The 12,500-nt window shown below is 37.2% G+C and overlaps 1 protein-coding gene and 1 long non-coding RNA gene across 3 annotated transcripts in view; one reads left to right on the top strand and one right to left on the bottom strand.

The window, feature by feature from the left end:
• The window catches only part of LOC136847775 (putative carbonic anhydrase-like protein 2), a 482,132-nt gene that overhangs the window by 356,467 nt on the left and 113,165 nt on the right, over positions 1-12,500 (bottom strand). The gene's annotated exons all lie outside the window — the stretch shown is intronic.
• Positions 8,566-10,320, top strand: LOC136847585 (uncharacterized). Of its 2 annotated transcripts, none has more exons than XR_010855775.1 (3): positions 8,566-8,606; positions 9,399-9,515; positions 9,896-10,320. It is a non-coding gene; the product is annotated as an uncharacterized lncRNA (long non-coding RNA). The 2 variants fall into 2 exon arrangements; XR_010855776.1 differs by having other exon boundaries at positions 8,568-8,606; positions 9,399-9,489.

Raw genomic sequence — 12,500 nt, 5'->3', positions numbered from 1 at the left:
TCGCGCTTCCCGTATCTCACCTGACCTCTTCAATGCAATCCGGTTAAAACTTTCCACGGATTCAGGGATCTCTCTCTCTCTCTCTCTCTCTCTCTCTCTCTCTCTCTCTCTCTCTCTCTCTCTCTCTCTCGTCAGGGACAGAGTTCGGCCACTCTCGTGAATCACTTGAGTTAGGCAAAATGCATAGGAGATCGTTACGTATACCATGAACATGAGAGAGAGAGAGAGAGAAGGAGAATATTCCAGCTCAAGTTTGTATGACTACAGAATTCGAGATTTATGTTATTATCTTAAAACTATGTAATGAGAGACCATTCCAACAGCAAGAGCACGCAAGCAAACAAGCGCCTTTTTTAGAAAAGAGAGAGAGAGAGAGAGAGAGAGAGAGAAGGAGAATATTCCAGCTCTAATTTGTATGACTACAGAATTCAAGATACATATTAGTATCTGAAAATTATGTAATGAGAGATCATTCCACAGTAAGAGCACCCAAGCGCTCTAGTGAGAGAGAGAGAGAGAGAGAGAGAGAGAGAGAGAGAGAGAGAGAGAGAGAGATTAAATCGCAAACATTCTGGAATATTCAGAGGGGATTACACCCAACATCCAATTCAAATACATTTAAATTCAAAGCCTTATTCGAGACATCCTGGCACAAAACGTAAATGATACATTTCGCTCGACGAATAGAGACAATAAATGGATGGAAACGTTTCGGAACGTTTTCAAAAGACTTCTAAAGAATTTCTCTGGGAATATTCATTTTTATACTTGCATAAAAAAAATAAGGCCTTTCGGTATCGTTCGCTGCATCATAATATCAAATTTAATATGTATATCTGTATATATAACTATGCAAATATTATTTACAATTTTAAAACATACAGTTTATCTCATCTTTAAACTGAAAAAGCCATTGAACGCCTGCTTGAAGAAATATAAGTATACACACGCAAAACACACACACGAGCATAATCACACTCCACAAACTCACACGCACACATATACACATGCACACACACACACACACACACACACACACACACATATATATATATATATATATATATATATATATATATATATATATATATATATATATATATATATATATATATATATATATATATATATATATATATATATACATATATATTTTATATATATTATATTTTTTTGGCCTTTGACAATCACAATTGATCACAGCCCTGAGGCATCTTCACCAACAAAGCATCACTGAAATGGGGTTTAGTTTTACCAGGGATGGGCCTTCCCCATTCTTCGCTCTGTTAGCTGGCCAAGAGCCTACGGCGTCTCTGCTTTTTGTGAAAACAGATGATTCCCTATGCAGAGTCCCGAAACCAGTTATTTCGCTGCTGACTGTAGGAAACACGCCAGTGCTGAAGGCGTTCCTCGATGAGCAAGTTCCTGCCACTAAAATTCTCAGAAGGTGGGAAAATCAATTTCGCATATGTGGTAGGCATTGCACTTACGGGATTTTAGGCCACGCCAGAGGTTGCCACTGAGGAATATGTGAAATCAGTATCACTGTTTCCCCACGTCGAGGTATCCAATGGCAAGAGGAGACCTCTCGCTCAAGCTCTTCCTTGTCGTGTCTCCTGCGTCTGCGTTGACCTGGCTTCCTCGTTTTCTGGAAATTGATCATCTGTCTTCACAAAGAGGAGAGTCCGCTCCATACCGATGAACTGTGTCCTGATTTATCCCAAGTTCTGTAATCGGACACGTGACATCTGGATTCAGAAACATTTTCGTCTCCACTGAGCTGCTCCAGTCTTCGAATTGTTGGGATTCCCGGGAATGTCAGGGACTTCAGCAGATGGCAATGATTTGGAATAATTCTTCATCTCTTTTTCTAAGTATATGTATGTATAATTATGTATAATTGTATGTATACATAAATAAAGCTCCGCTAGAAGATGAGGCTCCGTAAGCAAGGCCCGGGGATTCTCTGGAGACGCTGGAGCCAGTCTTGTGAAAGTTCCCGGAAGGTCGAAACGATATGCCTCAATCACTCAACTTCTTTTCACGTGTCTATGTATGTGTGTGTGTGTGTGTGTGCTTATATAGTGATTCGTTTTCTACTTTACCTTTTTTCTGAGAGAAAATTTAATGGAAATATATTTTAATTTCGTCACGCATTTCAATAATGACGGCTTTTCATTAATAAGTTGAATAATTGATAACAGGTGCCAAGAATTTGAATATAAACAGGCGACTTCACCAAATATTTGCGAAAGATAAAGTAATGTTACGTTTGACCTGTTTTATACATACATACATACATACATACATATCCATCTAGATATATATATACACAAATATATGTACATACTTACTGCGTGTAAACAATATGTACAGGTTTATATGTACATATACATACGTGTGTGTATAGGTTTATATATATACATATATATATATATATATATATATATATATATATATATATATATATATATATATAGAGACAGAGAGAGAGAGAGAGAGAGAGAGAGAGAGAGAGAGAGAGAGGAATTGTGTATATATTTATATGTATAATATCAGTTCAGCAGGTGTCTCCTCCTCCTAATCAGACTCTTATCGATAAAGTGGGATTAATAACAGATAGTTTATATTGGTTCAACTTTTATCAGTCATACATCCGCTGATGAGTCACACAGTGGGTCTCTCATATCAGTTCCAGAGCCTTGGCACCTTTTACCCTACTACATAATTTTTTTATATGCAAGTTATTTTCTTCAGCAAAAATAATAATAATAATAATAATAATAATAATAATAATAATAATAATAATAATAATAATAATAATAATAACTGAGGACGCCAAATGACACCCTTTCTTGAGGATGCCAAATGTTCAGGACGCCAGGACGCCAAATGGCACCTTTTACCCTACTTATATATTGTTACGTGTGAGGGTCTTGGTTGATCATGTATTATTCAATTTACGTAATTTTTTCGGCCCTGCAAACCAAGATTACGTAACCTGCCACTGGAAGCCAAAAGTTAACCTCAAGACAGTCGTTAATTAGCCAAAGGTCGCCAGTTAGGGTTATTAACTTAACAAAGAATATTTGAGATGAATTTGATTTTAAACGCAACGGTTCTTCAAACTTTCCGGACGCGAGGCATACAAAGCATCGAGATTTAACCTGATGTTGCTTACCCTAAATCTAGGTATTTTACTGGAATAAAAGCTAACAACATAATAAGGAGGCTTAATCTAGACTTCGTAAAACACATATACAGTAAGTGGGGATGAAAGGGGGAAACAAAGAAATGCGAAATACAGAAAAAAGATAAAAGAATGGGCGAAGTTTGAACAAAAGCGACTTTGCGCACCAACACCGCCGGGGGTCTTTCTTCTTCACTTCCTGATAGGATAATAGACAAAGAAAAGGAGAAGAGGCCCCCGTCGGACATGTCTACCGAATGCTCCAGTCTCTCTGAAACCGGCCTGGGTCAAAACAGGCCACTACAGTCATCACCTTTAGGCGTCTACGCTTTGTTAAAACATTCGCCACGAGAGACAGGTAAAAAGAAAAAAAAGGACCTTGACCACCTATTTTTAAAGTTGAATATGGAAATTTCTCTATGGGTTTAAATGCTAAAATTATTCCCTCCAACGGATGTTAAAGTTTGAACTTCGCTCTAATGCGGACAATGGCTTTTCCGGTCTTGGTCAGGCTGATATTATTTACAATCAAATGTTACGAGGGCGAACAGCAGTAATATTTATAAAAAAAAAAAAAAATATATATATATATATATATATATATATATATATATATATATATATATATATATATACACATATACATACATACATACATATATAAAGCCACAAATAATGTTTAATATCCGATAAGCCATACCCAGGGAATAAATTACATCAACAGAATTGCAATTGATACGCTTTTCCTTAGCCGAGTAGTCAACGTCACTGTCTACCGATGTTTCTAAACCAAGCAAAGATTCGAATCTTGCCAGGTACATTGTACTAGTCCGTTATAATTCCCCTGGGGTGTTATTCGTAAGGTATAGCGAACTGGATATCAGACGATAGTCGTGGCTTAATATTTGTGTGTGTATGTATATACATATATATAAATTTCTGACTCACATCAGGATCGAACCCAGGTCTTTCAACTGAAAGGCAAGGGCGCTGCCCAGTAGGCCATACAATTGAAAGACCTGGGTTCGATCTGATGTGAGTCAGAAATATGTTCTATTCCACACGTGATTGTATGTTGATTATTTCTATACACATATATATGTGTTTATATATATATCATATATGTGTATGAATATATACTGTATATATATATATGTATGTATGTATATGTATATGCTTGCATACATATAGATATATATATATATATATATATATATATATATATATATATATATATATACTATATATATATATATATATATATATATATATATATATATATAATATATATATATTATATATATATATATATGAGCACACAAGGTCCTGTATAGCCCCCGCTACAAGTAAGAATAAGAGCCACATATTTTCATGAAGGCCTCTCCAGCTAATAAAAAAAACACTATCAGATTTCTCTTTTAAAACTATCTTTCAGGAATTCAAATAGTTTTCCACTAAATCTATAGCAGCTCAGCGTCTAATGTGTTAAACCATAGACACGTCTCAATACAAATAATGTTAAACAATCTAGCAGTGTGAGTGGCATGCAGCTTATTCATTCACATCAAAAGGAATGTATGATTAAATTAAAACTAAAATTGCTGTATTTGCCGATAATTATATTTAAGATATTTTATTGTCTTATGTTTTAAAGTAATTTTCATTATGAATGTCGGGGAGGGAGGCATATCCGCCATGGAAACACGACTTTTTTTGGAGCGAATGGGTAAATGCCCTAAAATTAGGGCAAGGAGCGGGGGCTGTGGTCGCCTATACGAAAAATGCAGTATATCTAACAGTTCCTATTAATAAAAACATTATCGAAACAGCGAGAGATACGGACATGAGTCCACCTCATGCTTGCGAATACAGTCGGCGCCATTTGCGAGACAAGAATCTTGTAATTTCTCTGTTTCGCTCCAAATTAAGAAGCTCTAGGAACACGGGAGTCAGTGACTGCAATAGTAACCTTTGCATTGCATATGCACATAAATCAAGAATATTGCTACATTTTTTCCTTATTTTCATGTTAATCTTAATCATAAGTTCCCTTTGCTCCTTCTAGCTTCCTGTAAAAGAAAACTATTGTGCCGGCTTTGTCTGTCCGTCCGCACTTTTTTCTGTTCGCACTTTTTCTGTCCGCCCTCAGATCTTAACAACTACTGAGGCTAGAGGGCTGAAAATTTGTGTTGTGTGTTGCTCATTCACCCTCCAATTACCAGCCACACAAAATTGCAGCCCTCTAGCCTCAGTACTTTTTATTTTATTTAAAGTTAAAGTCAGCCACAATCGTGCTTCTGGCAACGATATAGGATAGGCCATCACCGGGCCATGGTTAAAGTTTCATGGGTCAAGGCTCATACAGCATTATACCGAGACCACCGAAAGATAGATCTATTTTTGATGGCCTTGATTATGCGCTATAGCGGCTGTACAGAAAGCTCGATTGCGCCGACGAAACTTCGGCGCATTTTTTACTTGTTTTCTGATTCTGCGGATGCTTGATGGTCACTCTAATAGGTTTTAGGAGCGCTCCGTATGACTGCATACAAGAAATAATTAACAATAATGACATTAATATTTTTTTTCTATCCAAAAGTTCCCATAAACCTACACCTCATAGAGTGGCAGCACCTTAACAAGAAGTAGACGAATATCAATATATTCTGGGTGAATTTTATGACTTAACGGAAAAGACCACGTCAGTGAATCTATTTTGAAAATAATATTCACAACAGTTTAAAGAAAAAGACGTATACAACTTCACTGAAATATTCACCTTGAAGTCTCAAACAAGTCATTTTATGAAGTGGTTCCAACCTGTGAATTATATATAAGACAAAAACTAAAATGGTGGTAAGGCTTGGAGCACGGCAGACACAACGCCAAAATGCTGCACCGAATAAAAAAAAAATGTTTCGAGAAGGCAGCTGCTACTGCTCCGGAGGACAGAAAATAAAAGCTTCGATGACACACAGCCCTTCTCAAAACAACCGTGCCTCAGGAACAAGGGGAAAATGCTGCGCCGAAAAGCTGTCCCAGTTTATGTGCATTTACAAAATACTTTAACGGATGACTTTTTCAGGGCAGCCTCCTTCCGAGAGCATGGCGAAAAGAAAATACTGCGAGACAGGGATTGTCACAGCCAAAGCTATCTAAAGCCAATGATTAAACAAGTTAAAAATGCGCCCAAGTTTCTTCGGTGAAATCAAGTTTTCTGTACAGCTTGTAATCAAGGCCACCGAAAATAGATCTATCTTTCGGTGGTCTCGGTATGATGTGTTGGAGCCGCGGCCCATGAAACTTTAACCACGGTCCGGTAGCGGCCTATCCTATATCGTTGCCAGAAGCACGATTCTGGGTAACTTTAACCTTAAACAAAATAAAAACTATTAAGGCTAGAGAGCTGAAATTTGGTATCATTGACGATTGGATGGTGGATGATCAACATACCAATTTGCAGCCCTCTATCCTCAGTAGTTGTTAAGATCTGAGGGTGGACAGTAAAAAGGCGGACAGAAAAAGTGCGGACAGAATAAAGTGCGGACGGACAGTGAAAGCCGGCACAATAGTTTTCTTTAACAGAAAACTAAAAAAGAAAGAAAATGAAGAATGAGTGTTTCAGAACGATTTACATTCATGAAAATACATATAAATGTAACAATATAACGTAACACAGATTTTCAAGGCAATATAAGTTGACAGAGGAAAGTTTTTAAGAGTTGGTGAGGTAAATATACACGAACATAGTGTAACATTCGTTACAATCATGCTTATTTCTTGAATGATATTTATTCATGTCCATATCAAATTGTTTGTAATTTGTTTTTAATGTTAAAAAGATCCCAATATTCTAAAAAGAAAAAAAAAGAAAAAATTTGCTACTGAATAATAGATTTTCGTTTCAGGTTCCACACATTAGCAGTTATCACTTCGACACCACGAAAATGAGACATGAACTTGACACGTGACAAGCTAAGTGAAGCATTTAAGAAGCATTACAGTTATTTTAACATCTGCAGGTCAACTTATACGTTTATGTCCTCTAAAATTTCTTCCTCTCTCTCTCTCTATAAGCATTGCAAAGTCAAACTGACACTTGTAGATTAATTTATTCGTACATGTCCACTACCATCTCTCTCTCTCTCTCTCTCTCTCTCTCTATAAGCACTGCAGTCAAACTGACATTTGTAGGTTAATTTATTCGCACATGTCCACTACCATCTCTCTCTCTCTCTCTCTCTAAGCACTGCAGAGTCAAACTGACATTTGTAAGTTAACTTACTCGTTTATGTCCACTATGATCTCTCTCTCTCTCTCTCTCTCTCTCTCTCTCTCTCTCTCTCTCTCTCTCTCTCTAAGCACTGCAGAGTCAAACCAATATTTTATAGGTTAACTTACTCGTCCATGTTCACTACGATCTCTCTCTCTCTCTCTCTCTCTCCCTCTCTCTCTCTTTCTCTCTCTCTCTATAAGCACTGCAAAGTCAAAATGACATTTATAAGTTAACTTACTCGTTCATGTTCACTACTATCTCTCTCTCTCTCTCTCTCTCTCTCTCTCTCTCTCTCTCTCTCTCTCTCTCTCTTGGGTAATCTTTCAAATCATTATTGATATTACCATAAGAAAGATTAGTCATTGAATGGAAGGGGTTTCGTAAATGTCAAGGAAGATTTATTTTAATTCGTCTCTTTGTTGAACAGAACATTTACAAAAGAATTTGTTCCCCGTATTATTGCTTTCTTAATTTGCATACTAAGAAGTCAGTGTGGTTATAAAATAACTGCGCTGTCGCTCTAATACAAAGCGAAACAAAAAGCAGATGTGTAATGAAACTTATACAATGTTATGACTCATGTATTCTTCCGAACAATTACTGCAAAGTGTTTTTATGTTAAGCTTTTCATTCTCTCCATCTATAATCTAAAAGGAACAATGGAGAATGAAGCTAACACTAAATAAAACGCATTCAGGTACAAATGGTCTCATTTTCCTCAATCATATCATCAAATAATATTCCGTGGCATTTCATCGTTATAGATGAATGAAACTCATTTTGGATTTCTTATTCATAGAGAGCCACAAAACTGGGTCATTTGTGGACACAACAGGAATGGAAGAATTTAGGTCATTTTTATGTGTAACTCTCCGAATAGATCCAGGTTTGTTATGAGAATCTCAGCTGGAAACTTATTCCTTTGGTACTCTCTCTTTGTAGTAAATTCTTTTGCTTTAGGATCCTTGGACAATTCGAAAAACTACCCTTTTCCTTTATGCTTGCATGAGATAATGTTTTGGTGGGTTTTTAAGGTCCTTGTGCTTCATCAAATGTTTACTTTGCGAGTAAATTAGACTTACAATCAGATTCTCTGCTGCTGTGACTCACTTATCGCCTGTCGCTTATCTCTCAAGTTAAGTATGCGTTTTTTTTTCATGGAGTGTTCAGTAATTGTATTCCGCCTGAGATTGTATGGATATCCACTGTATTTTGTTAATGGTGTAAAAGTGATCTTCGAGTTTGTGGAAGTTAGGCTGTATAATATTGTGCAAGTATTTTTTTTTTAGTGATCTAACGAGGTCGTAACGACTACTCAGACGCCGGAGACTGTTCTTAAAATGTCTTCAATGATTTATATTGGTATGCTTTTAATATAGTTATGTTGAAACTTCAATACTTGACTTCATGAAAGCGCCATTCACCATGTAGTGAGAGTATGGTACAAATAGAGAACTGCAGTGACGCTGAAGTATGAGTACTCAAGCAGCTAATGTACTCTAAATTCTTTTATTTATGCGAAGGCATAAATAAACAATTAGTCTTAAGCCAAGAGCTGATGTGATTAATGAACGTGAGGTAGAGCGGAGATTTCAAGGTGATGCCGAGAGAATCTTTTTGATTTTTTAAAGTTAATGGCGCTCTTGGTTTGGTTCTCCAAATGCTGAGTTAAATTATGGAAAGACTAGCCCTGAATTTGGAAATCTGTTTGTCCTCCACTTTGGAGGGGATACTGTTAGCACTTTGGGTTTGTTGATTCAAGGGGAAGGTCATTCTTAAACTATCCCAGACATCAGTTATGTTTTCCCAAACACGTAACCGTAATACTAAACATAAATAATCTAAAAAATAGTGAATTCATGTAGAATGCTCGCTTATAAGTTTCAGAATAACACTTATAAATCCTTAGTGTAAATCTTAATGTACTTTCAGATTCTATGAACTCCTGGAGAAAATCTTGGTCAAGTTTTGAAGTGTTAACTTCAAGGTTTGAAGATTGTTTGTGCAGATGTGGGGATAACTGGCAAGTTAAAGTTGAAGTGCCTATTGGTAAAGTACTGTATTGTCTAGTTTCTCTTCATAGAATCTGTAGCCATGCTTTTACATGGAACCAAACCAATCGGTAAAATCCAGTGATTCCCTCCTTTCAAAATATTCCAAGAAGGTAGAACTCCTGCTTCATAATGACTTGATTGAACAGTGAAAGCCCTGAGCCTTACCGTGCACTCCTAAACAAAGGGTTAAGTACTACATTTGAAGTAGCTTCCACGATTTGATATTGACGGGGGAATGAGTTTGTTAAAATTTAAGTTGTCATCCTTTAACTGAGGAAGCTCAAATGTCACTCTGATGGGTTGTATCAATAGGCATGCAGCTTAGTATGGCAATCGCTATATAATTCGTCTAATGAATAATTAACTTTTTGACAGGAACACGAAGGGCCTTGACTGTCTGCGACGTTGAGGTGCACGATTTAAGATTTGGTTAAATCTTTTGGACAAGAACATGCTAACCACTTTGGCCAGGAGATGGAAAGGAATAATTGCTCCGGAAGACTTAATTGGCCTGTGGGCCTGTGAATCCAGAGTGACCAGCTCCTAGTAGCAAAGGAATGTCCAGCGGTTGCTGGGGATAGCTGGTCCTGGAGACGGTGCTCCCCTGATTCGCTACTAGTTCGGTGAAATTAGTTTGGCTCGATTGTTGGCGTGGGTGGAACTTCAAAAGAACTTCATTCCAACATGCAAATCAATGCTAGTGACCGCAGCGGAGGGTCTGCTTCTGTTAATGAATCAGTTTTGTTTTAAGTTACTGGCAGGAATGTTATCCCTGATAAGAGGTTGTAATGTTTGTAGGGAGATTTGTAACTAATCTTGTCTGCTTATTACAATGTTATCTAGACTGAGAAGTCTGGAAATGTAAGAGGCTGTGCTGTATTGAGTTTAAAATCAGAATAAAGCTAGAATTATTTCTTTGGTTCTGTAAATATTCCTATACGTTTGATCTCTGAATTAATTGGAAAACTAAAATACATAACTGCAAGAGGTAATGTTTGTTTTTAAGGTCCTTAGTGTTTTGTTTCCTTGAAAGTAAGACTTCACCGGGTGATCCACTGATACTGTAACTTCAGATTGGTTATATTTGTCTGGTAAATACAGAAGCCTGAGGTTACTTTTGGTATTTGGTAGTGTGGTGACATTATAAAATTATTACTGAACAAACCTTGTAATAGGTTCATGGCTATGCATTTATAAAGCTAATATGATTAAATGGGCCGGTGTCAACCTTCTCTCAAACCAACAAGGCTAAAACTTTTGCTACAGTTAGTCTAATTTGTGGTTGCACTGGATCAAACTTACCATAATTTTCATTAGTCAGTACTCACTGATATTCAAAATTTGGTATCAGTGGAGCATAAAAAAAATGTAAATCCCTGTCCACACTAGCGGGCACTGCCCGACGGGCAAACAGTTCCCATAACCCTTCTTCCATACTACGGCGCTGAATGGCCTTGTTGGCCCCAGTGCCTGGGCTTTTGCCTTAAATATCATACATCCATCCTTCATACTGACCGACAGTATGGAGCGAGAACGATGCGGTTGTCTGGTTACTCTGGCTCAGAAGTGAGAGAAAACATAATCGGCTGGAAGTGCCCGACGGGTATTCCCGCTAGTGTGGACAGGCCATAAACCATATGAGCTTTGTCGGAAGCTTCCAGACTATTTAGTGGGTTCTTGTGCGAAAAAGTCAACGCACTTGCCCAAGAGTGGAAAATGACTGATTTAGAAATGAACGAGCATTTAACAAATTACCCTGCAAGAATAAAGAAATGAGCATTTGACAAATTATCTTGCGATAATTTCCTACACAGATGCATGAAAGCAGGTAATTTTTAAAATAGAAAAAGTTGCGACTAAAGCCGTAATTTGCGTGCTAGAATGGTATATTTTATGGAAGCGGCGGGGAACCATAGATTTCAGTGCACCTCGTGCGGGGCACTGTAGGCTTTACTGAAGGTTTTTTGCAGCGTGCCTTCGGCCCCTAGCTGCAACCCCTTTCGTTCCTTTAATGTACCTCCATTCATATTCTTCCATCTTACTCTCCACCCTCTCCTAACAATTTTCACAGTGCAACTGCGAGGTTTCCCTCCTGTTGCACCTTTTAAACTTTTGCTTAAAATTTCTTTTTCAGCGCTGAATGGCCTCACTGGCCTGAACTCTATTCAATTCAATCACAGATTTGTCCAATAGAATAAATTAGGGCAGTACCTTTATTATTTCAGTTTATATGTAACCGCTTCTGTTAGACGACGCATATAAAAGGGCTGCTCATGAACTTAATTGTATATTTTTAAAAACTTTTTGGTAGAATTAAAATTATTAGACCTTCCATTCCACGTTAGGATCAATGAGAATCATAACCGCAATTAAATAAATGTTTGAAACTAGCGCTGAATGAACTCCAAGGCGGATGATGCCATTAATATCAATAAAAATGGTCAAAAAACGCTGAAGCTGAAGCAGAGGCCCAGTTACAGAATGAGTTTTAGAAAGTTGAAGCAAAGGAATAACAAAATGTCATGGAGCAGTCGCTCTTCCGTGACCGTGAGGTGGAAAAAATAAAAATATAAAAATGCTTGTATTTAATTGCATCTGAGCTTGGGTACACGTACAGCAAGCGGTCTGGGGAGCTGACGTACAAGTGTGCCATAAATGTATGTTTTACGATATTATAAATGTGTATAGACACGACAAATAGATGGGTAGATACATAACGATGGTCACTTACAAGAGAATTTGGTCACATATTTAGCCATAAATTCTGTTTTGGGCATAGCTTACACCCAAAGGGAATTACAATTGGAAGACTTGCCATAATTTTCCCTGGCGTGTAAGTTATTCTAAAGGTATAGTGAATTAGATATAAGTATATAATATTTCACAAGTGCGATTGTGTGTATACACCAACAACGATTAATAGTAAGCACACGAAGCATGAAAAGGTATAATGGGGGAGGGCGCGGATCCCAATAAAAAG

The sequence above is a fragment of the Macrobrachium rosenbergii genome, chromosome 17, assembly GCF_040412425.1.
Source record: "Macrobrachium rosenbergii isolate ZJJX-2024 chromosome 17, ASM4041242v1, whole genome shotgun sequence".
Classification (NCBI taxonomy): Eukaryota; Metazoa; Arthropoda; class Malacostraca; order Decapoda; family Palaemonidae; genus Macrobrachium; species Macrobrachium rosenbergii.
The sequence above is the reverse complement of the archived record's forward strand: the minus strand, read 5'-3'. Positions and strand labels throughout refer to the sequence as shown.